Raw genomic sequence first — 27,498 nt, 5'->3', positions numbered from 1 at the left:
TCGAACTCATAGTGATAGGGCAATGGATTCAGCCCGTGCCTGGGGAGCTTAGACAGAATTACAGAAACCAACAGATTCTGATACTGATGTAGGCTCGGAGATGAGTGAAACACAAGATCCACCTACTCCTGGGCCTGGTTAGGAAGGAGTTGGGAGGGTAGGTGCTATCCCAGTTAGGGTGTTAGCGGTCCTCTGTTATGAAAGCCCAGGGTGTACCTTGTAGCGATAGGAGCTGTTATACTGAGCAAAGAACTGAATGCCCTATTATGTACTCCTTCAATGAGTCATGCCGGGGAAGTTGTGGGGGTGGGGGCGGAGGGAGGGAGGAGGGGGATTAGTATGATAGAGATGTTAGTTTTGCTGTTCTTGTTCCTGATTGCGTGATGGAACTTCTGCATGTCTGTACTGTTAGTCAGGATGCCAGCTGCTACCTTGATATGGAAGCGGGTGGGTGGAGTTGGTGGGTGGTACACTGCGAGAATGTTTGGTGCGTGTGGGTAGTACCGCCTGTGCACCATGGGATAGCCATGGATGCGTGTGCACAATGTTTGCTATATGTCAGGGTTATTTCTTGCACGCAGGGAGGCTCCTGACCAGATCGTTACTGAGTGTTATGTGACGTTGGTCCATCTTTATATCTGCAACTGTATCCTGTCAACGAAACCTTGAAATGCCACTAAAAATATGTTATACAAACAAAAGACAAAACTAATAATAAAAAGAGATTAACAAGATAAAAATCAATAACATCCTCATCAACGCAAGACACATGCACATCCAGTTCCACAATTATTCTACATCCCCCCTCAGAGTAACCCGCATCGACATTGCCTCCAGACCACAAACACATTTCCACATCTCCATCACCAACTTGGTCGGTACACACACCCTCACATCCACAGACTACATCCTTCACGTCGGGCAGAACTTTCACCTCGTGTCCATTGACGGCACTGTATCCACCACCCTGACCGACACCCTGGCCACCCTCAGGCTCATACAAGTTGGCACAACACCCACCCACCACAACAGCCACACGCTTGACCACATATTATCTGCAAGCTCCCACGTGCACTCAAACCACCCAGCCTACCTCCACTGGAACAACAATCAACGCAGCAAATGTGCTTTCCATGTAGACAGCACACACACCCCCACCCTACATATCCACTGGCACTGCTGGTGCACAGTCACAGAGGCACAGCTAACCATCAACCTTGCCTGGAGCACAAACACCCACACTCACTCCAGCAGCCAGAACGTCAGACAAGGGACAGGCAACTGCGCAAACACACTTGCCAAGATTAAGACACACTCCAACAGACACACCAGCAAGTGAGCCAGCTGGTTCAATGCAGAACACCATGCATCAATGCTGCCCTGCCATGAGCTAGTGAAGAGAGACACCATCAACTCCACAGATACGCAATTGGCCCTCCTTCAAATACCGCTTTGCCAAAAACGCACACACCAGCCAAGTGCTCTTCAACCTAGTGTAAGGACTCTCCTATCCCAGCTCCACCAACAACACCATACCACCTTTGCAAGACCTGTGCAACTCCTTAGTAACTTTTGGCCATCGCAAGGGTGCAGCCATCAATGAAGGATAAAATGCCACGAATGCCACGACTAGCACTGAGGCCTCCATCACCACGGATGACAGACACAGCAACCCCCTGCTCTCCTGGACCAACGTACACAACACAAACACAATGCACATGTGGTACTACATCCACTACGGATCTACCTCAGGCACATGCAGACACCACATCTGCTCCACAGCCAGCCCCACCATTGCACCCCATATCCAGATGAGCATCAACAGCTCCCTCGTACATTCAACATTGAGTTGGAACTGGAAGCACGCCAACATCAACCCCATACTCCACACACAAATGACTGAACCCAAGGACCACCTTTTGCTTCCGTCCTGTCTCCCTGCTGCCATTCGTGTGAGGTCCATCAACAGACAACTGAACCAAAAATCTCTTTTGGAACAGCATCCATGATCTGTCCCATTTGCGCATCGGCAGCAACTCCTGCAGCTAACTGGACACATCTCCCCCGCCAATGGCATGAGGCCACAGATGGACAACAGTGAAAGGGCAGCACTCATTGACCAGTAGCTGTGAATAGACTTCAAATCTGTCTTGCACTGCACACTATGCACACCCATATCCGACAATGAGATCCCAGACACGGCTCATGACTGTCCAAACTCCTTCCTCTACAGCTAAACCCATTCCGCCCTTGTCCACCCTTCCTGCTCAGAGTCCACATTGATCTTCTGCGGATTACCCCAGGGCTCAGACATCACAAAACATTGTTCTAAATGTACATGTCACCACTTGCACACATAACCCAACTGCCACACCTCAACATCATCTCCTACGAGAACAACAGCCAGCTGATCTTCTCCCTCACCATGGCCACACTCACTTACACAACCATACAACATGTAGGACTGTAAGACGTTGCAGAGTGGATGAAGAACTGCCAACAGGAGATAATCATCAGACAAGACATAAATGCTCATCCTCAAATCCACCCCCACGCATGTTGCACCTCCTGGTATGCATTAGCCCTGTGAACAGATCCATCATCAAACACCCACGCATGCACCATGGGGTTCAACATCAAGTCTACTCTCTCCATGCCAAATCAAGAAAACACCATCTTGTCCTCCATTGTTTTCACCCTCCAGATGCTTGTCAAGTTCAACAGGTGGATTACCACCAAGACATGGAGTACAGTCACACAGGCACTCTGCAGCTGCAAGTTGGAATACAGTAACATCCTCTATGCAGGAGACTCGCAATAACTCTATTACCGACTTAGACGCATTTATGATGCCTCAGCACGCCTAGTCCTCGACATCCCTTGACGACACCACATCACACCCCACCTGTGAGACCTGCACTGGCTCACCGCCATGAAGTGTCTCACCTCCACGCACAAGAACCACGCACACAAGCCACTTCACAACTCTGTACTTGCATACCTCAACAGACAACTCAGCTTCTGCACCCCAATCCAGCAGCTCTGCTACGCTGACATTGCAATAGCCACAGTCACCCGCATCTGGACAGCTAACTCCGGCAGGGGTTCAGTATGCCACCTCAACACAAACAACTGGGACACTCTCCCGACCCTCCTGCAGCAGGCACAGCACATGCTGACATTACTGTGAGTCCCCAAGAATGGCTTTTGCAAGCAGTGGCAGACTCCCACCCACCCCCACTCCTTGAGACACGCAGGGGTTAGTGGTGCACTTTAAAGATGTTGTCATTGTAAAATAGTCTACATTGCTTTTGCACATACACAGCCATCTCACTGCCTATCCGTGTCAGGTCACACATGTACATTGCTTGATTTCGCATTGCTGGACCTTGTGGGGAATTCACTGCCCCTTACTTGTTACCTAATTTGATAACTTGATTGTTCATGGACACACACCTGTGTGATTAAAGTGCATTTATTTACATGACAAAGTGGTTTTGCATTGAGCATAACTTGACCATACGACATGGGATTGGCAGTCCATTGTGAGCGACAGAGCCAGGGGAGGAGGCGGATTTAGCAGTGCCAGTGCCATTGTCAATGAACAAGAGGAGATCTGCTGTGGGTCAATGTGTGGGTCCACGCCGGGTGTTGATGGATGTCGGCAGACAGTGGGAGAGGAAGGGCAGTGAACTGTTGTTGTGTACAAACAAACAGGCCTTTGTACGTCACTGCTAGCTGGACTTGCGCATCACCATGGTGGCAGTTTCATCCTCAGCTTCGTCCGATGATGTGTCATGTGTCTCACATGTGGCCGGTGCTATGGTGGGAGCAGCACTGTGAGGCACAGACACATCAGGGTGCGGAGCTGAGGATGGAGATGCGCAAGCAGCAGATGTCACAAGACCGTGGGGAGGTAAAGCTGTCATGTGGAGAAGCATGGCCTGCCATATCTGTTCCAGATTGCGCTGATGTTGGGCCGTGGCAGCCAGCTGTTGGAGCTCCCTCCGCTCCCTAGACTCCATTACCCCTGCCAGTCGGGATAATGCTGCAGAGACACTGCTGGGGCTATCCTGCCGGGAGAGTGTGTCCACTCTCCGGATCAGGACCCCAGCAATGTCATCCAGGGAGTGTTGGATGTGATTGAGGGAGGTGTGGATGTCTGGCAGCCTTGCAAAGTTGTTTTCAAGGCCATTCAGACACCCCCTGAGCTCCTCAAAGTTGACTGCCAGGCTTTCCAAGCCCACCCGCACAAAGTCCCGTGTCTCCCGTTGTACCTCCAGCATCATGTTTTGAAAGGCTACATATGTGCTGGCTGGGTCCTGGGAGTCAGCTGTGGTTGGAGGTGTTTGCTGCCGGGTGGTTTGTGCAGGGGGTGGGCTGGGCGCAATGCTGGTGGGAAGCCCTGCTACTGGAGTTGGTGTAGCAAATGAATTGAGGATAAGGTCTAACTGGTCCATATTGATAGTTGGTGTTATGGTCAAGTCAGCGTTGTGGAGTGGGTCGTCCCGCTGTCCAGGAGGTGTTGTCGCTCCCTCTGAAATGTCCATGGGAGATACAGTTTAACAGTGGTATCCATGTATGGGCATGCATTATTTGACTTGACAATCAGACATAGGGAGACTATATTTAGAACAATAAGCATGCTAGTTACTGGATGGTGATTATTTCTGAGACGTCACAGATGTGTGTGTGTACTTGTACATTGTAATATCACAAGTTGTCTAGGTGAGAAATGTGTCTTGACAGTGTCTACACAAACATGCTACCTGATGTGTTTTGGTTTGTGTTATGTGACTGATGGCGTCCTACACACTTATTAGGCAATGTTGATGTACTCCGATTACTATGTGTGTACACTGCATTGTGTGATGGTGGCACCTGCTGCCTTTGTTTAGCTGCCCCTTGTCCCTTTCATGAGATGGGCCTTTGACTTCTGTGTATGGATAATGCAGACATGTGTAAATTTATGTGGATGGTGTATCCTTGTCAGAGATGTGACACTTGTGCATAGTAGGTCATCAAGTCTCTTGTTCACATCAGGGGTTGTGTGTACATAAATTAGTGCCAGGGTGTGACATGCTCCCATGAGGATGAGTTCCACACTTGGCCACATCAGTGAGGTGTCCTGCAACATGTGAATCTCTTGGTTCTGCAGGCATGCTATCCATCATCCCCTGTCACATGCCTTATCAGGGTGGCTCAAGGAGTTGCAGTTTTGCTGGGGCTTGCACATGTGCATGCGTTACGTGTGCTATTGGTGATGTGTGATGAGTGCCCAATATTGTCACATTGGCAATGTGTGCCTACTTGGGGGCATGTTATCATGGAGGTCAATGTTGTTATCTGCGCTTTGGCATCAGGAGACTTACGCTACAAGCAGCAAAGATGTCCTTGGAAATGTGCCACATATAATTCCAGGATGGGCACATGTTCTGGTGTGAACATGGCCTTTGATTAGAATTCTGTGCTGCATGTTATCAGGCACATTATCATCACTTTGGTGTCTGTTTCAGGCCACAGTAGTGGTAATACTTTTCTGAACTTCCTTGATTCTATGTTCCATGTTTTTTCAACATAGCTGCACTGTGTGGGACACATGTGCCTCTAAGTTGCTTTGGCTCGTTGTAATTTGTGTTGTGTGCATTGCGTCTGTCATGTGTAATCTTGCTTCCTGCACTTCTTTGTGATTACCCTTTCAGAGTATGGTGCAGCATGTATGACAAAGATTCGTTGCAATCTGAGCTGCTAGTGTCCACACACATTATACACAGATTTTTTCCCACATGTGGAGTGTGTGTGGCAGTGGTGGGTCGTATTGTGCATCATTGCAGGCGCCAACATTCTAGACTCTGCATGGGCGGTTAGATTTTCTAAGGGGGGACTACATACTCCATGCAGCGCTCACAGCGGATATTTGTGCGCATTGTAAAGGGGAACAAGCATGACCTAAGCCTACTTTAGGGTGACAATACATATTGACAGCGCTGTATAGTTGAAGTCTGTCACATGCCTGTTCATGCGCATGGGTTTCATGGAGCTGACCCGTTGGACATTCTTAATTGCAATGGGAGGAAGATGTTGTTTGAGAGATCCCTAACAGGGCTTGTGCAGAGCTTGTGTAGTACGCATGGAGGGGCAGCAGGCACACCCGCTTCCAATGGCTTATTTAAGATGTTTTATATTGCCTTACCTCACGCCGGCCGAAAGTCTATGCATGTTTCTACACTGACTCATGGGCATGCACAAGGGTTAAGGGAGAGGGGGCAGACTTTCCTCACATGATTTGGGTGTGACCAGTTTAGGCAACTTATTGGACCACACTGATGACAGTATTGAAGGTGTTGACAGCCAAGGAGGTTAACCGGTCAAGGGGGCTTGCATCCTACATTGATTCCCACACACGGCTCAACGTGTGGTTGCCGCAAGTTAATGGATAAGGTATTAGTATTGGCCATGAGGGGATATTCCGATGCACTGGAAGGCAAGTGGGACCACGAGTTTCGATCACTGGGACTGTCAGCTCACTAAATGTGCAGGGTGTGATGGGATAGTTAGGCTACTACTGGTCAAGGGTACAGTAGGCAAGGGATCACTTGATGCGGCTAGGGCATGGGACCATTTATTTGGGACATTTGTGGAAAACGACAGCGAGTGCAATGTCAACACTGAGCCAGGTGTGCTGGTACCAGGCTGGTGCCTTTATGGCGCGCAGATGTGACCATTCCACACCATTTTAGACATACATGATGGGTGAATCTCAAGCGGAAGCCTGTATATAGTGTTTGTGGTGTTTATCTTCTGGACAACACAGATTACCACAGATTACACACTGGTGAGGCTATGAAGGAGTACAGAGCAACATGGGAAGTGACATTGCTTGAGGCATTGTGAAATAGACTTTTGTATTGATGAGTGCTGGTGATGTTGGTTTATATGGCCTGTGTTGTTATTGGTTTGCTATGGCCCTTTTCACATGGTTCTTCATATTGATGGTAGTAGAGGAGACATGTCATTGTAACAAGCCAATGATCCTATGCTCTGAATGATGAACACCATAGTGAGTGTAGTTGAACTAGGTGCCATATTCTCTGGATCAGCCTTAATATGATTGTGGCTTGGGCGGCAGGTTACAGCCAGTCTAGTGGCGGTGTTGTGCTTGATGATCGGCCCTTGTGAATTCCCATGAGAGTCCATGTTCTGGTGTGAACATGGCCTTCTGTGGGAATTCAAAGGGGCATATTATCAAGGCCATTGTCGCCACTTTAATGGCAGTTTGCAGTCGCTACGGCAGCAAGGATTTTAACGCTGTTCTTGGTAATATGTCCCTAGGTTTGCACAATGCTTAGATCTGATGATCGAGCTTACGCACACTTGAGGATCTAACAATTTTCATGGTGAAAATTGTACATGCTATGCGTTGACATGTTGCGGGAGAGGGTGGTGTGTATTATGGACAGGGATATGTGTGCATGCAGGTGAGTTCCCTTGGGATGACAGAATGCCTTTCATGGTGCGCCACACATTGCATTTTGCAATGGTGTGCACACAACTAAGGGCCAAAGTATCAGAGACCGCATGATAGATTATCAGCACTTGAGCAGCAGGGTACTGCCCCTTAGGCCGGGATCATGGCCTTGGAGTCCATGTTCTGGTGTGACCATGGGCTTGTATTGGAATTCGCCAGTGCTTTTTGTCATGGCCATTTTTGCCACTTTAGTGGCAGTTTTCTGCCGCTCATGCAGCTATTATTTTAACGCTGTCCTTGGTTATATGCCCCATAATCCGTCTTTTTGTTGTGACGTTGCATGTGTTGTCGGTATGTGGGTGACTGTTAACTTTCTTATCTTGATGTACACAGTGCTACATCGCATGTACAGGCAAGGGGGCACTTTTGTAGTACAGGCATGCGGTTGTCACCATGTCCCCCTTGCCTCATCACCACACTTATCCTAATCTTCTTCTGCAGTCAGAAACTCCCATGTGGCAAAATGTGTATACAGTGTGAATGTGAGTGGTCACGTGCACAAGTACACATGCCAGCAACTGGCTCAGCACAGCTGCTACATTGCACATGTGTCTGCCTCGTGTGCAAGGTTGTGTTGGTCCCTCAAAGTCACCCTTGTTGGCCATGCACATCCCTGCACTCAAGTCAGCTACATGTGCTAATTTGCAGGTGTGCTGTTGTTGCTGTTGGCATGCTTACACGTGCACGTAATCAGTCACATTGACACTACATACTCATTTTGTCACCTGTGAGTTGCAGCCTTGTGGAGATGATTTGTATATAGGTTGTGATGGTGCAAGGGGTGCATTTTGTGTGCATTGTGCTTCTCTACATGATGTGGCCTTTTGGTATGTGATGTGGCACTAATTTAGTGGTCTGATAATGTAGCTGGCCTATGTTTTTCTAAGGTTTCAGTGCACATTTGGATGGCAGTGTGTCCGTCAATGTGTGCGTAGCAATGTTTATGTGTGTCCATGCCAACATACACAGGGCTATCTGGGACCTGACCCACAGTGATTGTGGGTATGCAATGCTATTTATTATACATGTGTGCCATCGTGGCCATCCACCCCCGTCCACCCACTCCATAGTTTGTACTCACCCTGTGGTTGTGTCTGTTGACCTGCAGCGGTGTCCCGACCCGGCACTCCAACCACCGTCTCCTCTGTGATGACTTGCGCCACCAGTTCCTCGTGGTCATCCAGCTCCAGCTGCGGCGCAGGGCTACCACCTCCGGTGGCCATGGCTGCCCTCCGGTTGGTGGCCATCTTCTCCTTGGTGTTCTTCTTGCTGTCGTTCCAGCGTTTTTTCACCTCCTCCGCGGTCCTCCTCTTCCTCTCTCCCACAGCATTGACTTTAGCTGTGATCTCCTCCCAGATGCGTTTCTTTCTGGACAATGGCACTGTCTTCCTTATGAAGAGCTCCTGCTGGTGTTCAGCCACCAGGCTATACAGGACCTCATTCTCCTGGTGGCTGAACCTGGGGTTCCTCCTCCTCTTTTCCTTCCCCTGGCTCGCTCCCTGCTCCTCCTGGCTGGCTGTTTGGTTTGCTGCAGTCTCTGCGCTTGGTCCTGCTTCCTCCATGTCTCTGGTCTGCTCTGTTCTCTGGTCACAGGATTCCATTTTTTTTTTTTTTGTTTTCCTGCTTGGGGGCCTTTTATAGTGCATTTTCCCGCTTGCTGCGTGCAAAATGCAGGCCTGTTTTCACTTTTCTGGCTCATTTTGGAGTTAAATTGTTTATCTCTGCCTATCGCGGCTTTGCGTGCGTTTTTTTATCACCGCCGCGTAATTTAGCGCCATCACTAAGCGCCGGAACTGATTATTATCGCTGGCTAGCGGCGCCTTGTTGATACGTCGCTACGGCGGCGATAATCAGGGGACTTCTCCGGCGATAAAATTTCTCGCGCTAACAGCGCTTAGCGATATTTATCGCATTTTCTTGTTGATATGCCCCCAAGGGGCATATTAACAAGGGCTTTATCTCCGCTTTTTTGGCTTTAAAAGCCAAAGAAGCGGAGATAAAAATATCGCCCTATCAACAACAGGGTGCTAACATGCAAAATCGCATGTTAGCACCCTTTTTCACTACGCTTCCCTTTGCATCTCTAATGAGATGCAAAGTGGGCGTTCCAGAGCAAAATAATAGGAGAAATGTCGCTAAGCGACATTTCTCCTACTATCAAGCTTCACGCTAACCCTGTTAGAGACAAAAAAAGCAGCGCTAACCACGGTTAACGCTGCTTTTTTACGTCTGCTAATTTTTAGACTTAGCCATGTACTCCAATGGAAGGTGGATTACATGGCTAAGTCCACCATGGGCTATCAACAAGGATATCCCTATCCCCGTAGTTTTATCGCTGCATTACCAGCGATAACCTGCCAAAATGCCGCTATCGCTGGATTTTTTATCGTCTAGGCGGTTAGTGTTGTTAATAACGCGATAACCAGGCGATATTATCCAGCGATAGCGGCCGTTAAAAAAAATTAACGCTAAGCGCCCTTTGCGTTAATTTTCCCTGTTCCTTGTTAATATGCCCCTATGTCTCCAATACTAGAAAACCCCAAGATTCACAGAATGGTGGGGCATATTATCAAGGGCTGGCGATAATATTATCGCCGCTTTAGCGTCAGTTTTCAGGCGAAAAGCAGCGATAATATTATTGCTTTATTTACAAGGATATCATGGCTGAGTTTGCCTGTCCCTATCAACAAGGTAACGTGTGATTATCGCTGGGTTTCCAGCGATAATCTCACGTTAGCCTGTTAGCGTGTAGATTTTTATCGCTATTGAGATAAGCGTTGCTAATAGCACGCTATCTCAGCAATAAAAATTCACACTAGCCGGCAATAATTATCCTCACGCTAAGAGCGCTGAGCGATAATTATCACCGGTTGTTGTTGATATGCCCCAAAGTCTTTTGCCATTTGTACAGCAAAGGTTTTAAGCATAGGACTAGCACAGTACTGTCCTTGCCGAGCTGTAAAATGATAAAAGCCAATTACCACTTCAGGCACATTATTACAGCTTTGAATCGGTAAAATACCAACCAAGCCAACCTGAAATGAGTAAAAGCAACCCCTGACACTGTGTTTCGCTCTAATTAGAGCTCTTCAGAGAGGTATAGCTTTGTCCAGACACAAGGGAGCACCCAGTATAAGTCAAAGAAATACCCTTTCAGGCATAGAGTGACGAATAAATTATGCAAAAAAGAAAAGCAGAGAACTCTGGGTAGTTTTCAAGTTTAGGTGGAAAGCAGCTCCTGCATGGAGCACTCTCAACACCAGCGACACTCTAGGGGGCAGATTTATGTTTCACTTGCGTCACTTTTGCGCCGCCGTTGCGTCACTTTTGTGACGCAGCAGCGGCGCAAATCCTGCGCCATGGTGCGGGGTATTTACAACGTGACGCATCTGGGAGATGCGTCACGTTGTAAAGCCCTGCGCCACATGTAGGCGTTCCAGGGCAGGTGGGGGCGTTCCGGCGCAGGAACGTCTCCTAAAAGTGGCTGAGTGAAATCTACAAGATTTCACTCAGTCACTTTTAGGCCCATGCTGCGTCAAAACCCTGCGCCTGCTTGAAGCAGGCTTAAGGATTGACGCAGCATTGTACAGATAGGGCCCCCCAGAACATTGCTGGAGCTGCGTCGCGCTTGCGACGCAACTCCATCAATGCGCCACTTTTACGGCACAGATGCGTCACGCATCTGTGCCGTTTTTGCCCCATGGTGCGCCGCATTATAAATGCGGCGCATCCATGGTGGCGCAGCTGTGGCGCATAATAATTGGCGCATCCCTGCTGATATGCAGGGATGCGCCAGTTAACATAAATCTGCCCCTAGATCTGCTCACCTCAAATGTCTGTTTTTCTATCAAAGTTTTTAAGCATGGGATTAGCACAGTGCCATCCACGAAGAGATAGAAAAGTACATTGGGGCAGATTTATGTTGCACTTGCGCCACTTTTGTGCCGCCGTTGCGTCACTTTTGTGACGCAGCAGCGGCGCAAATTCTGCGCCATGGTGCGGGGTATTTACAACGTGACACATCTGGCAGATGCGTCATGTTGTAAAGCCCTGCGCCACATGTAGGCGTTCCAGGGCAGGTGGGGGCGTTCCGGCGCAGGAACGCCTCCTAAAAGTGGCTGAGTGAAATCTACAAGATTTCACTCAGTCACTTTTAGGCCCATGCTGCGTCAAAACCCTGCGCCTGCTTGAAGCAGGCGTAAGGATTGATGCAGCATTGTACAGATAGGGCCCCCCAGAACATTGCTGAAGCTGCGTCGCGCTTGCGACGCAACTCCAGCAATGCGCCACTTTTTTATGGCACAGATGCGTCACGTATCTGTGCCGTTTTTGCCCCATGGTGCGCCGCATAATAAATGCGGCGCATCCATGATGGCGCAGCTGTGGCGCATAATAATTGGCGCATCCCTGCTGATATGCAGGGATGCGCCAGTTAACATAAATCTGCTCCAAAGTCTTTTGCCATTTGTACAGCAAAGTCTTTAAGCATAGGACTAGCACAGTACTGTCCTTGCCGAGCTATAAAATGACAAAAGCCAATTACCACTTCAGGCACAGTATTACAGCTTTGAATCGGTAAAATACCAACCAAGCCAACCTGAAATGAGGAAAAGCAACCCCTGACACTGTGTTTCGCTCTCATTGGAACTCTTCAGAGAGGTATAGCTTTGTCCAGACACAAGGGAGCACCCAGTATAAGTCAAAGAAATACCCTTTTGGCATAGAGTGACAAATAAATTATGCAAAAAAGAAAAGCAGAGAACTCTGGGTAGTTCTCAAGTTTAGGTGGAAAGCAGCTCCTGTACGGAGCACTCTCAACACCAGCGACACTCTAGATCTGCTCACCTAAAATGTCTGTTTTTCTATCAAAGTTTTGAACCATGGGATTAGCACAGTGCCATCCACGCCGAGATAGAAAAGGACAAAGTCTTTTGCCATTTGTACAGCAAAGTCTTTAAGCATAGGACTAGCACAGTACTGTCCTTGCCGAGCTGTAAAATGACAAAAGCCAAATATCACTTCAGGCACAGTATTACAGCTTTGAATCGGTAAAATACCAACAAAGACAACCTGAAATGAGTAAAAGCAACCCCTGACACTATGTTTCGCTCTCATTAGAACTCTTCAGAGAGGTATAACTTTGTCCAGACACAAGGGAGCACCCAATATAAGTCAAAGAAATACCCTTTCAGGCATAGAGTGACAAATAAATTATGCAAAAATGAAAAGCAGAGAACTCTGGGTAGTTCTCCAGTTTAGGTGGAAAGCAGCTCCTGTATGGAGCACTCTCAACACCAGCGACACTCTAGTTCTGCTCACCTCAAATGTCTGTTTTTCTATCAAAGTTTTTAAGCATGGGATTAGCACAGTGCCATCCACGCCGAGATAGAAAAAGGACAAAGGGGCAGATTTACAAGCCCCATGCGCCACATTTGCGTCACTTTTAACATGGGAAAAGTGACACAAAAGTAGCGCAAGGGGCTTGTAAATCTGCCCCAAAGTATTTTGACATTTGTACAGCAAAGTCTTTAAGCATAGGACTTTGCACGGTACTGTCCTTGCCGAGCTGTAAAATGACAAAAGCCAATTACCACTTCAGGCACAGTATTACAGCTTTGAATCGGTAAAATACCAACCAAGCCAATCTGAAATGAGTAAAAGCAACCCCTGACACTGTGTTTCGCTCTCATTAGAACTCTTCAGAGAGGTATAGCTTTGTCCAGACATAAGGGAGCACCCAGTATAAGTCAAAGAAATACCCCTTCAAGCATAGAGTGAGGAATAAATTATGCAAAAAAGAAAAGCAGAGAACTCTGGGTAGTTCTCCAGTTTAGGTGGAAAGCAGCTCCTGTATGGAGCACTCTCAACACCAGCGACACTCTAGATCTGCTCACCTCAAATGTCTGTTTTTCTATCAAAGTTTTTAAGCATGGGATTAGCACAGTGCCATCCACGCCGAGATAGAAAAGGACAAAGGCTTTTGACATTTGTACAGCAAAGTCTTTAAGCATAGGACTAGCACAGTACTGTCCTTGCCGAGCTGTAAAATGACAAAAGCCAATTACCACTTCAGGCACAGTATTACAGCTTTGAATCGGTAAAATACCAACCAAGTCAACCTGAAATGAGTAAAAGCAACCCCTGACACTGTGTTTCGCTCTAATTAGAGCTCTTCAGAGAAGTATAGCTTTGTCCAGACACAAGGGAGCACCCAGTATAAGTCAAAGAAATACCCTTTCAGGCATAGAGTGACAAATAAATTATGCAAAAAAGAAAAGCAGAGAACTCTGGGTAGTTCTCCAGTTTAGGTGGAAAGCAGCTCCTGTATGGAGCACTCTCAACACCAGCGACACTCTAGATCTGCTCACCTCAAATGTCTGTTTTTCTATCAAAGGTTTTAAGCATGGGATTAGCACAGTGCCATCCACGCCGAGATAGAAAAGGACAAAGGGGCAGATTTATGTTGCACTTGCGCCACTTTTGCGCCGCCGTTGCGTCACTTTTGTGACGCAGCAGCGGCGCAAATCTTGCGCCATGGTGCGGGGTATTTACAACGTAACGCATCTGGCAGATGCGTCACGTTGTAAAGCCCTGCGCCACATGTAGGCGTTCCAGGGCAGGTGGGGGCGTTCCGGCGCAGGAACGCCTCCTAAAAGTGGCTGAGTGAAATCTACAAGATTTCACTCACTCACTTTTAGGCCCATGCTGCGTCAAAACCCTGCGCCTGCTTGAAGCAGGTGTAAGGATTGACGCAGCATTGTACAGATAGGGCCCCCCAGATCATTGCTGGAGCTGCGTCGCGCTTGCGACGCAACTCCAGCAATGCGCCACTTTTTTATGGCACAGATGCGTCACGCATCTGTGCCGTTTTTGCCCCATGGTGCGCCGCATTATAAATGCGGCGCATCCATGATGGCGCAGCTGTGGCGCATAATAATTGGCGCATCCCTGCTGATATGCAGGGATGCGCCAGTTAACATAAATCTGCCCCAAAGTCTTTTGCCATTTGTACAGCAAAGTCTTTAAGCATAGGACTAGCACAGTACTCTCCTTGCCGAGCTGTAAAATGATAAAAGCCAATTACCACTTCAGGCACAGTATTACAGCTTTGAATCGGTAAAATACCAACCAAGCCAACCTGAAATGAGTAAAAGCAACTCCTGACACTGTGTTTCGCTCTAATTAGAGCTCTTCAGAGAGGTATAGCTTTGTTCAGACACAAGGGAGCACCCAGTATAAGTCAAAGAAATACCCTTTCAGGCATAGAGTGACGAATAAATTATGCAAAAAAGAAAAGCAGAGAACTCTTGGTAGTTCTCAAGTTTAGGTGGAAAGCAGCTCCTGTATGGAGCACTCTCAACACCAGCAACACTCTAGATCTGCTCACCTCAAATGTCTGTTTTTCTATCAAAGTTTTTAAGCATGGGATTAGCACAGTGCCATCCACGCCGAGATAGAAAAGGGCAAAGTCTTTTGCCATTTGTACAGCAAAGTCTTTAAGCATAGGACTAGCACAGTACTGTCCTTGCCGAGCTGTAAAATGACAAAAGCCAATTATCACTTCAGGCACAGTATTACAGCTTTGAATCGGTAAAATACCAACCAAGCCAACCTGAAATGAGTAAAAGCAACCCCTGACACTGTGTATCGCTTTCATTAGAACTCTTCAGAGAGGTATAGCTTTGTCCAGACACAAGGGAGCACCCAGTATAAGTCAAAGAAATACCCTTTCAGGCATAGAGTGACAAATAAATTATGCAAAAAAGAAAAGCAGAGAACTCTGGGTAGTTCTCCAGTTTAGGTGGAAAGCAGCTCCTGTATGGAGCACTCTCAACACCAGCGACACTCTAGTTCTGCTCACCTCAAATGTCTGTTTTTCTATCAAAGTTTTTAAGCATGGGATTAGCACAGTGCCATCCACGCTGAGATAGAAAAGGACAAAGTCTTTTGACATTTGTACAGCAAAGTTTTTAAGCATAGGACTTTGCACAGTACTGTCCTTGCCGAGCTGTAAAATGACAAAAGCCAATTACCACTTTAGGCACAGTATTACAGCTTTGAATCGGTAACACACCAACCAAGCCAACCTGAAATGAGTAAAAGCAACCCCTGACACTGTGTTTCGCTCTAATTAGAGCTCTACAGAGAGGTATAGCTTTGTCCAGACACAAGGGAGCACCCAGGATAAGTCAAAGAAATACCCTTTCAGGCATAGAGTGAGGAATAAATTATGCAAAAAAGAAAAGCAGAGGACTCTGGGTAGTTCTCAAGTTTAGGTGGAAAGCAGCTCCTGTATGGAGCACTCTCAACACCAGCGACACTCTAGATCTCCTCACCCCAAATGTCTGTTTTTCTATCAAAGTTTTTAAGCATGGGATTAGCACAGTGCCATCCACGCCGAGATAGAAAAGGACAAAGTCTTTTGCCCTTTGTACAGCAAAGTCTTTAAGCATAGGACTAGCACAGTACTGTCCTTGGCGAGCTGTAAAATGACAAAAGCCAATTATCACTTCAGGCACAGTATTACAGCTTTGAATCGGTAAAATACCAACCAAGTCAACCTGAAATGAGTAAACGCAACCCCTGACACTGTGTTTCGCTCGAATTAGAGCTCTTCAGAGAGATATAGCTTTGTCCAGACACAAGGGAACACCCAGTATAAGTCAAAGAAATACCCTTTCAGGCATAGAGTTACGAATAAATTATGCAAAAAAGAAAAGCAGAGAACTCTGGGTAGTTCTCAAGTTTAGGTGGAAAGCAGCTCCTGTATGGAGCACTCTCAACACCAGCGACACTCTAGATCTGCTCACCTCAAATGTCTGTTTTTCTATCAAAGTTTTTAAGCATGGGATTAACAGCGTGCCATCTACGCCGAGTTAGAAAAGGACAAAGTCTTTTGCCATTTGTACAGCAAAGTCTTTAAGCATAGGACTAGCACAGTACTGTCCTTGCCGAGCTGTAAAATGACAAAATCCAATTACCACTTCAGGCACAGTATTACAGCTTTGAATCATTAAAATACCAACCAAGCCAACCTGAGATGAGTAAAAGAAACCCCTGACAATGTGTTTCGCTCTAATTAGAGCTCTTCAGAGAGGTATAGCTTTGTCCAGACACAAGGGAGCACCCAGTATAAGTCAAAGAAATACCCTTTAAGGCATAGAGTGACGAATAAATTATGCAAAAAAGAAAAGCAGAGGACTCTGGGTAGTTCTCAAGTTTAGGTGGAAAGCAGCTCCTGTATGGAGCACTCTCAACACCAGCGACACTCTAGATCTGCTCACCTCAAATGTCTGTTTTTCTATCAAAGTTTTTAAGCATGGGATTAGCACAGTGCCATCCACGCCGAGATAGAAAAGGACAAAGTCTTTTGCCATTTGTACAGCAAAGTCTTTAAGCATAGGACTAGCACAGTACTGTCCTTGCCGAGCTGTAAAATGACAAAAGCCAATTACCACTTCAGGCACAGTATTAAAGCTTTGAATCGGTAAAATACCAACCAAGTCAACCTAAAATGAGTAAAAACCAACCCCTGACACTGTGTTTCGCTCTAATTAGAGCTCTTCAGAGAGGTATAGCTTTGTCCTGACATAAGGGAGCACCCAGTATAAGTCAAAGAAATACCCTTTCAGGCATAGAGTGACGAATAAATTATGCAAAAAAGAAAAGCAGAGAACTCTGGGTAGTTCTCCAGTTTAGGTGGAAAGCAGCTCCTGTATGGAGCACTCTCAACACCAGCGTAACTCTAGTTCTGCTCACCTCAAATGTCTGTTTTTCTATCAAAGTTTTTAAGCATGGGATTAGCACAGTGCCATCCACGCTGAGATAGAAAAGGACAAAGTCTTTTGACATTTGTACAGCAAAGTTTTTAAGCATAGGACTTTGCACAGTACTGTCCTTGCCGAGCTGTAAAATGACAAAAGCCAATTACCACTTTAGGCACAGTATTACAGCTTTGAATCGGTAACACACCAACCAAGCCAACCTGAAATGAGTAAAAGCAACCCCTGACACTGTGTTTCGCTCTAATTAGAGCTCTTCAGAGAGGTATAGCTTTGTCCAGACACAAGGGAGCACCCAGTATAAGTCAAAGAAATACCCTTTCAGGCATAGAGTGAGGAATAAATTATGCAAAAAAGAAAAGCAGAGAACTCTGTGTAGTTCTCAAGTTTAGGTGGAAAACAGCTCCTGTATGGAGCACTCTCAACACCAGCGACACTCTAGATCTGCTCACCTCAAATGTCTGTTTTTCTATCAAAGTTTTTAAGCATGGGATTAGCACAGTGCCATCCACGCCGAGATAGAAAAGAACAAAGGGGCAGATTTATGAGCCCCTTGCGCCACTTTTGCGCCACTTTTAACATGGGAAAAGTGACGCTAAAGTGGCACAAGGGGCTCATAAATCTGCCCCAAAGTCTTTTGCCATTTGTACAGCAAAGTCTTTAAGCATAGGACTAGCACAGTACTGTCCTTGCCGAGCTGTAAAATGACAAAAGCCAATTACCACTTCAGGCACAGTATTACAGCTTTGAATCGGTAAAATACCAACCAAGCCAATCTGAAATGAGTAAAAGCAACCCCTGACACTGTGTTTCGCTCTCATTAGAACTATTCAGAGAGGCATAACTTTTCCAGACACAAGGGATCACCCAGTATAAGTCAAAGAAATACCCTTTCAGGCATAGAGTAACGAATAAATTATGCAAAAAAGAAAAGCAGAGAACTCTGGGTAGTTCTCAAGTTTAGGTGGAAAGCAGCTCCTGTATGGAGCACTCTCAACACCAGCAACACTCTAGATCTGCTCACCTCAAATGTCTGTTTTTCTATCAAAGTTTTTAAGCATGGGATTAGCACAATGCCATCCACGCCGAGATAGAAAAGGACAAAGTCTTTTGACATTTGTACAGCAAAGTCTTTAAGCATAGGACTAGCACAGTACTGTCCTTGCCGAGCTGTAAAATGACAAAAGCCAATTACCACTTCAGGCACAGTATTACAGCTTTGAATCAGTAAAATACCAACCAAGCCAACCTGAAATGAGTAAAAGCAACCCCTGACACTGTGTTTCGCTTTAATTAGAGCTCTTCAGAGAGGTATAGCTTTGTCCAGACACAAAGGAGCACCCAGTATAAGTCAAAGAAATACCCTTTCAGGCATAGAGTGACGAATAAATTATGTAAAAAAAAAAGCAGAGAACTCTGGGTAGTTCTCAAGTTTAGGTGGAAAGCAGCTCCTGTATGGAGCACTCTCAACACCAGCGACCCTCTAGATCTGCTCACCTCAAATGTCTGTTTTTCTATCAAAGTTTTTAAGCATGGGATTAGCACAGTACCATCCACGCCGAGATAGAAAAGGACAAAGTCTTTTGCCATTTGTACAGCAAAGTCTTTAAGCATAGGACTAGCACAGTACTGTCCTTGCCGAGCTGTAAAATGACAAAAGCCAATTACCACTTCAGGCACAGTATTACAGCTTTGAATCGGTAAAATACCAACCAAGCCAACCTGAAATGAGTAAAAGCAACCACTGACACTGTGTTTCGCTCTAATTAGAGCTCTTCAGAGAGGTATAGTTTTGTCCAGACACAAGGGAGCACCCAGTATAAGTCAAAGAAATACCCTTTTGGCATAGAGTGACGAATAAATTATGCAAAAAAGAAAAGCAGAGAACTCTGGGTAGCTCTCAAGTTTAGGTGGAAAGCAGCTCCTGTATGGAGCACTCCCAACACCAGCGACACTCTAGATCTGCTCACCTTAAATGTCTGTTTTTCTATCAAAGTTTTTACGCATGGGATTAGCACAGTGCCATCCACGCCGAGATAGAAAAGGACAAAGTCTTTTGCCATTTGTACAGCAAAGTCTTTAAGCATAGGACTAGCACAGTACTGTCCTTGCAGAGCTGTAAAATGACGTAAGCCAATTACCACTTCAGGCACAGTATTACAGCTTTGAATCGGTAAAATACCAACCACGCCAACCTGAAATGAGTAAAAGAAACCCCTGACACTGTGTTTCGCTCTAATTAGAGCTCTTCAGAGAGGTATAGCTTTGTCCAGACACAAGGGAGCACCCAGTATAAGTCAAAGAAATACCCTTTAAGGCATAGAGTGACGAATAAATTATGCAAAAAAGAAAAGCAGAGAACTCTGGGTAGTTCTCAAGTTTAGGTGGAAAGCAGATCCTGTATGGAGCACGCTCAACACCAGCGACACTCTAGATCTGCTCACCTCAAATGTCTGTTTTTCTATCAAAGTTTTTAAGCATGGGATTAGCAAAGTGCCATCCACGTCGAGATAGAAAAGGACAAAGACTTTTGCCATTTGTACAGCGAAGTCTTTAAGCATAGGACTAGCACAGTACTGTCCTTGACAAGCTGTAAAATGACAAAAGCCAATTACCACTTCAGGTACAGGATTACAGCTTTGAATCGGTAAAATACCAACCAAGTCAACCTGAAATCAGGAAAACCAACCCCTGACACTGAGTTTCGCTCTAATTAGAACTATTCAGAGAGGTATAGCTTTGTCCAGACACAAGGGAGCACCGAGTCTAAGTCAAAGAAATACCCTTTCAGGCATAGAGTGACGAATAAATTATGCAAAAAAGAAAAGCAGAGAACTCTGGGTAGTTCTCAAGTTTAGGTGGAAAGCAGCTCCTGTATGGAGCACTCTCAACACCAGCGACACTCTAGATCTGCTCACCTCAAATGTCTGTTTTTCTATCAAACTTTTTAAGCATGGGATTAGCACAGTGCCATCCACGCCGAGATAGAAAAGGACAAAGTCTTTTGCCATTTGTACAGCAAAGTCTTTAAGCATAGGACTAGCACAGTACTGTCCTTGCCGAGCTGTAAAATGATAAAAGCCAATTACCACTTCAGGCACAGTATTACAGCTTTGAATCGGTAAAATACCAACCAAGCCAACCTGAAATGAGGAAAAGCAACCCCTGACACTGTGTTTCGTTCTAATTAGAGCTCTTCAGAGAGGTATAGCTTTGTCCAGACACAAGGGAGCACCCAGTATAAGTCAAAGAAATACCCTTTCAGGCATAGAGTGACGAATAAATTATGCAAAAAAGAAAAGCAGAGAACTCTTGGTAGTTCTCAAGTTTAGGTGGAAAGAAGCTCCTGTATGGAGCACTCTCAACACCAGCAACACTCTAGATCTGCTCACCTCAAATGTCTGTTTTTCTATCAAAGTTTTTAAGCATAGGATTAGCACAGTGCCATCCACGCCGAGATAGAAAAGGGCAAAGTCTTTTGCCATTTGTACAGCAAAGTCTTTAAGCATAGGACTAGCACAGTACTGTACTTACCGAGATGTAAAATGACAAAAGCCAATTATCACTTCAGGCACAGTATTACAGCTTTGAATCGGTAAAATAACAACCAAGCCAACCTGAAATGAGTAAAAACAACCCCTGACACTGTGTTTCGCTCTAATTAGAGCTCTTCAGAGAGGTATAGCTTTGTCCAGATACAAGGGAACACCCAGTATAAGTCAAAGAAATACCCTTTCAGGCATAGAGTTACGAATAAATTATGCAAAAAAGAAAAGCAGAGAACTCTGGATAGTTCTCAAGTTTAGATGGAAAGCAGCTCCTGTATGGAGCACTCTCAACACCAGTGACACTCTAGATCTGCTCACCTCAAATGTCTGTTTTTCTATCAAAGTTTTTAAGCATGGGATTAGCACAGTGCCATCTACGCCGAGTTAGAAAAGGACAAAGTCTTTTGCCATTTGTACAGCAAAGTCTTTAAGCATTGGACTAGCACAGTACTGTCCTTGCAGAGCTGTAAAATGACAAAAGCCAATTATCACTTCAGGCATAGTATTACAGCTTTGAATCGGTAAAATACCAACCAAGCCAACATGAAATGAGTAAAAGCAACTCCTGACACTGTGTTTTGCTCTAATTAGAGCTCTTCAGAGAGGTATAGCTTTGTCCAGACACAAGGGAGCACCCAGTATAAGTCAAAGAAATACCCTTTCAGGAATAGAGTGACGAATAAATTATGCAAAAAAGAAAAGCAGAGAACTCTGGGTAGTTCTCAAGTTTAGGTGGAAAGCAGCTCCTGTATGGAGCACTCTCAACACCAGCGACACTCTAGATCTGCTCACCTCAAATGTCTGTTTCTATCAAAGTTTTTAAGCATGGGATTAGCACAGTGCCATCCACGCCGAGATAGAAAAGGACAAAGTCTTTTGCCATTTGTACAGCAAAGTCTTTAAGCATAGGACTAGCACAGTACTGTCCTTGCCGAGCTGTAAAATGACAAAATCCAATGACCACTTCAGGCACAGTATTACAGCTTTGAATCATTAAAATACCAACCAAGCCAACCTGAAATGAGTAAAAGAAACTCCTGACAATGTGTTTCGCTCTAATTAGAGCTCTTCAGAGAGGTATAGCTTTGTCCAGACACAAGGTAGCACCCAGTATAAGTCAAAGAAATACCCTTTCAGGCATAGAGTGACGAATAAATTATGCAAAAAAGAAAAGCAGAGAACTCTTGGTAGTTCTCAAGTTTAGGTGGAAAGAAGCACCTGTATGGAGCACTCTCAACACCAGCAACACTCTAGATCTGCTCACCTCAAATGTCTGTTTTTCTATCAAAGTTTTTAAGCATAGGATTAGCACAGTGCCATCCACGCCGAGATAGAAAAGGGCAAAGTCTTTTGCCATTTGTACAGCAAAGTCTTTAAGCATAGGACTAGCACAGTACTGTCCTTGCCGAGCTGTAAAATGACAAAAGCCAATTATCACTTCAGGCACAGTATTACAGCATTGAATCGGTAAAATACCAACCAAGCCAACCTGAAATGAGTAAAAGCAACCCCTGACACTGTGTTTCGCTCTAATTAGAGCTCTTCAGAGAGGTATAGCTTTGTCCAGACACAAGGGAACACCCAGTATAAGTCAAAGAAATACCCTTTCAGGCATAGAGTTACGAATAAATTATGCAAAAAAGAAAAGCAGAGAACTCTTGGTAGTTCTCAAGTTTAGGTGGAAAGAAGCACCTGTATGGAGCACTCTCAACACCAGCAACACTCTAGATCTGCTCACCTCAAATGTCTGTTTTTCTATCAAAGTTTTTAAGCATAGGATTAGCACAGTGCCATCCACGCCGAGATAGAAAAGGGCAAAGTCTTTTGCCATTTGTACAGCAAAGTCTTTAAGCATAGGACTAGCACAGTACTGTCCTTGCAGAGCTGTAAAATGACAAAAGCCAATTACCACTTCAGGCATAGTATTACAGCTTTGAATCGGTAAAATACCAACCAAGCCAACATGAAATGAGTAAAAGCAACTCCTGACACTGTGTTTTGCTCTAATTAGAACTCTTCAGAGAGGTATAGCTTTGTCCAGACACAAGGGAGCACCCAGTATAAGTCAAAGAAATACCCTTTCAGGAATAGAGTGACGAATAAATTATGCAAAAAAGAAAAGCAGAGAACTCTGGGTAGTTCTCAAGTTTAGGTGGAAAGCAGCTCCTGTATGGAGCACTCTCAACACCAGCGACACTCTAGATCTGCTCACCTCAAATGTCTTTTTTTTCTATCAAAGTTTTTAAGCATGGGATTAGCACAGTGCCATCCACGCCGAGATAGAAAAGGACAAAGGGGCAGATTTATGTTGCACTTGCGCCTCATTTACGCCGCCGTTGCGTCACTTTTGTGACGCAGCAGTGGCGCAAATCATGCACCATGGTGCGGGGCATTTACAAACGTGACGCATCTCCCAGATGCGTCACGTTGTAAAGCCCTGCGCCACATGTAGGCGTTCCAGGGCAGGTGGGGGCGTTCCGGCGCAGGAACGCCTCCTAAAAGTGGCTGAGTGAAATCTACAAGATTTCACTCAGTCACTTTTAGGCCCATGCTGCGTCAAAACCCTGCGCCTGCTTGAAGCAGGCGTAAGGATTGACGCAGCATTGTACAGATAGGGCCCCCCAGATCATTGCTGGAGCTGCGTCGCGCTTGCGACGCAACTCCAGCAATGCGCCACTTTTCGGCACAGATGCGTCACGCATCTGAGCCGTTTTTGCCCCATGGTGCGCCGCATTATAAATGCGGCGCATCCATGGTGGCGCAGCTGTGGCGCATAATAACTGGCGCATCCCTGCTGATATGCAGGGATGCGCCAGTCGTCATAAATCTGCCCCCAGGTCTTTTGCCATTTGTACAGCAAAGTCTTTAAGCATAGGACTAGCACAGTACTGTCCTTGCCGAGCTGTAAAATGACAAAATCCAATGACCACTTCAGGCACAGTATTACAGCTTTGAATCATTAAAATACCAACCAAGCCAACCAGAAATGAGTAAAAGAAACTCCTGACAATGTGTTTCGCTCTAATTAGAGCTCTTCAGAGAGGTATAGCTTTGTCCAGACACAAGGGAGCACCCAGTATAAGTCAAAGAAATACCCTTTAAGGCATAGAGTGACGAATAAATTATGCAAAAAAGAAAAGCAGAGGACTCTGGGTAGTTCTCAAGTTTAGGTGGAAAGCAGCTCCTGTATGGAGCACTCTCAACACCAGCGACACTCTAGATCTGCTCATCTCAAATGTCTGTTTTTCTATCAAAGTTTTTAAGCATGGGATTAGCACAGTGCCATCCAAGCCGAGATAGAAAAGGACAAAGGGGCAGATTTATGAGCCCCTTGCGCCACTTTTGCGTCACTTTTAACATGGGAAAAGTGACGCAAAAGTGGCACAAGGGGCTCATAAATCTGCCCCAAAGTCTTTTGCCATTTGTACAGCAAAGTCTTTAAGCATAGGACTAGCACAGTACTGTCCTTGCCGAGCTGTAAAATGACAAAAGCCAATTACCACTTCAGGCACAGTATTACAGCTTTGAATCGGTAAAATACCAACCAAGCCAATCTGAAATGAGTAAAAGCAACCCCTGACACTGTGTTTTGCTCTAATTAGAGCTCTTCAGAGAGGTATAGCTTTGTCCAAACACAAGGGAGCACCCAGTATAAGTCAAAGAAATACCCTTTCAGGCATAGAGTGACGAATAAATTATGCAAAAAAGAAAAGCAGAGAACTCTGGGTAGTTCTCAAGTTTAGGTGGAAAGCAGCTCCTGTATGGAGCACTCTCAACACCAGCGACACTCTAGATCTGCTCACCTCAAATGTCTGTTTTTCTATCAAAGTTTTTAAGCATGGGATTAGCACAGTGCCATCCATGCCGAGATAGAAAAGGACAAAGTCTTTTGCCATTTGTACAGCAAAGTCTTTAAGCATAGGACTAGCACAGTACTGTCCTTGCCGAGCTGTAAAATGACAAAAGCCAATTACCACTTCAGGCACAGTATTACAGCTTTGAATCGGTAAAATACCAACCAAGTCAACCTGAAATGAGTAAAAGCAACCCCTGACACTGTGTTTCGCTCTAATTAGAGCTCTTCAGAGAGGTATAGCTTTGTCCAGACACAAGGGAACACCCAGTATAAGTCAAAGAAATACCCTTTCAGGCATAGAGTGACGAATAAATTATGCAAAAAAGAAAAGCAGAGAACTCTGGGTAGTTCTCAAGTTTAGGTTGAAAGCAGCTCCTGTATGGAGCACTCTCAACACAAGCGACACTCTAGATCTGCTCACCTCAAATGTCTGTTTTTATATCAAAGTTTTTAAGCATGGGATTAGCACAGTGCCATCCACGCTGAGATAGAAAAGGACAAAGTCTTTTGCCATTTGTACAGCAAAGTCTTTAAGCATAGAACTAGTACAGTACTGTCCTTGCCAAGCTGTAAAATGACAAAAGCCAATTACCACTTCAGGCATAGTATTACAGCTTTGAATCGGTAAAATACCAACCAAGCCAACCTGAAATGAGTAAAAGCAACTCCTCACACTGTGTTTCGCTCTAATTAGAACTCTTCAGAGGAGTATAGCTTTGTCCAGACACAAGGGAGCGCCCAGTATAAGTCAAAGAAATACCCTTTCAGGAATAGAGTGACGAATAAATTATGCAAAATAGAAAAGCAGAGAACTCTGGGTAATTCTCAAGTTTAGGTGGAAAGCAGCTCCTGTATGGAGCACTCTCAACACCAGCGACACTCTAGATCTGCTCACCTCAAATGTCTGTTTTTCTATCAAAGTTTTTAAGCATGGGATTAGCACAGTGCCATCCACGCCGAGATAGAAAAGGACAAAGTAGCATATCAACAACAACCGGCGATAATTATCGCTGAGCGCACTTAGCGCCAGGATAATTATCGCCGGCTAGCGTGAATTTTTATCGCTGAGATAGCGTGCTATTAGCAACGCTTATCTCAATAGCGATAAAAATCCTCACGCTAACAGGCTAACGTGAGATTATCGCTGGAAACCCAGCGATAATCTCACGTTACCTTGTTGATAGGGACAGGCAAATTTAGCCATGATATCCTCCTTCCATAGAATATCATGGCTAAGTCAGAAAAATACCAGATGTTAAAAAGCAGCGTTAACCACGGTTAGCGCTGCTTTTTTTGTCTCTAACAGGGTTAGCGATATTCTTGATAATTGGAGAAATGTCGCTTAGCGACATTTCTCCTATTATTTTACTCTGGAACGCCCCCTTTGCATCTCATTAGAGATGCAAGGGGAAGCGTAGAGTAAATGGGTGCTAACATGCAAATTTGCCTGTTAGCACCCTGTTGTTGATAGGGTGCTAGTTTTATCTCTGCTTTTTCGGCTTTTAAAGCCAAAAAAGCAGAGATAAAGCCCTTGTTGATATGCCCCATGGTCTTTTGCCATTTGTACAGCAAAGTCTTTAAGCATAGGACTAGCACAGTACTGTCCTTGCCGAGCTGTAAAATGACAAAATCCAATTACCACTTCAGGCACAGTATTACAGCTTTGAATCGGTAAAATACCAACCAAGCCAATCTGAAATGAGTAAAAGAAACCCCTGACAATGTGTTTCGCTCTAATTAGAGCTCTTCAGAGAGGTATAGCTTTGTCCAGACACAAGGGAGCACCCAGTATAAGTCAAAGAAATACCCTTTAAGGCATAGAGTGACGGATAAATTATGCAAAAAAGAAAAGCAGAGAACTCTGGGTAGTTCTCAAGTTTAGGTGGAAAGCAGCTCCTGTATGGAGCACTCTCAACACCAGCGACACTCTAGATCTGCTCACCTCAAATGTCTGTTTTTCTATCAAAGGGGCATATCAACAAGGGCTTTATCTCTGCTTTTTTGGCTTTAAAAGCCAAAAAAGCAGAGATAAAACTAGCGCCCTATCAACAACAGGGAGCTAACACGCAAATTTGCATGTTAGCACCCTTTTACTCTACGCTTCCCCTTGCATCTCTAATGAGATGCAAAGGGGGCGTTCCAGAGTAAAATAATAGGAGAAATGTCGCTAAGCGACATTTCTCCTATTATCAAGAATGTCGCTAACCCTGTTAGAGACAAAAAAAGCAGCGCTAACCGCGGTTAACGCTGCTTTTTTACGTCTGCTAATTTTCAGACTTAGCCATGATATCCTATGGAAGGAGGATATCATGGCTAAGTTTGCCTGTCCCTATCAACAAGGTAACGTGTGATTATCGCTGGGTTTCCAGCGATAATCTCACGTTAGCCTGTTAGCGTGTAGATTTTTATCGCTATTGAGATAAGCGTTGCTAATAGCACGCTATCTCAGCGATAAAAATTCACGCTAGCCGGCGATAATTATCCTCACGCTAAGTGCGCTGAGCGATAATTATCGCCGGTTGTTGTTGATATGCCCCATAGTTTTTAAGCATGGAATTAGCACAGTGCCATCCACACCGAGATAGAAAAGGACAAAGTCTTTTACCATTTGTACGGCAAAGTCTTTAAGCATAGGACTAGCACAGTACTGTCCTTGCCGAGCTGTAAAATGACAAAAGCCAATTACCACTTCAGGCACAGTATTAAAGCTTTGAATCGGTAAAATACCAACCAAGTCAACCTAAAATGAGTAAAAGCAACCCCTGACACTGTGTTTCGCTCTAA

This window comes from Triturus cristatus, chromosome 3_1, assembly GCF_964204655.1.
Source record: "Triturus cristatus chromosome 3_1, aTriCri1.1, whole genome shotgun sequence".
In the NCBI taxonomy this organism is placed as follows: Eukaryota; Metazoa; Chordata; class Amphibia; order Caudata; family Salamandridae; genus Triturus; species Triturus cristatus.
The sequence above is the reverse complement of the archived record's forward strand: the minus strand, read 5'-3'. Positions refer to the sequence as shown.